This window comes from Pterocles gutturalis, unplaced genomic scaffold (assembly GCF_000699245.1).
Source record: "Pterocles gutturalis isolate BGI_N339 unplaced genomic scaffold, ASM69924v1 scaffold3238, whole genome shotgun sequence".
Classification (NCBI taxonomy): domain Eukaryota; kingdom Metazoa; phylum Chordata; class Aves; order Pterocliformes; family Pteroclidae; genus Pterocles; species Pterocles gutturalis.
In genome coordinates, this window is record NW_010125264.1 from 12,982 (window position 1) to 13,651 (window position 670).

The following is a 670-nucleotide window of genomic DNA, read 5'->3' on the forward strand; positions in this document are numbered from 1 at the left end:
ACGGATTCGGGAAGAGCTGGGAGAGCTGCCGCTTCCTGGCACGGAGGAGAGGAGAGCAGCATGGGCTGACTCAGGATGGGAGAGGGGCAGGAAACTTAATATTGTTTAAAAAAAAATAAAAAAGTAAAAAAAGGAGGAAAAATGCCATTTTAAGCAGTCGGGGGGGTTAGGGCAGGGCTAAATCTGGAATAAAACACCCCTTGGCTGTCCCCGCTGCCGTTACAGGTAGAAGGTGCCCCTGCTGCGCAGATGCTCTTGCTTTGGTCTAAAAGCAGCTTTCTGGTGGTTTTTGGCGCCCAGCCCTGCAGGAGCAGAGGTGCAGTGATGCACAGGAAGGAGGAGACCCGCCGCAGCCCCAGTGTGCCAGCACACTGCTCGGCCACCCCGACCTGGGATCCTCAACCGGAGAAAAGCTCGAAATCCTACTTCCAAACCTGCAGAGAAACGTTTTCCCCACAAAGCCACCCAAAGCACCATGAGCACCAGCCGCCGCTGCCGAGACCCCTCCGCAGCCGAGCTGCCGGGTGGACGCTCCACCAGGGCATCAACCACACAGCCACAGGGGCAGATCCAGGCAGAAAGGTTTGGAAACTGATTGACCTCATCCTGGTCCCCAGGAAAGCACTTGAGGAAGCACTGACGGGTTTTAAACACAATTATTTATGACTGC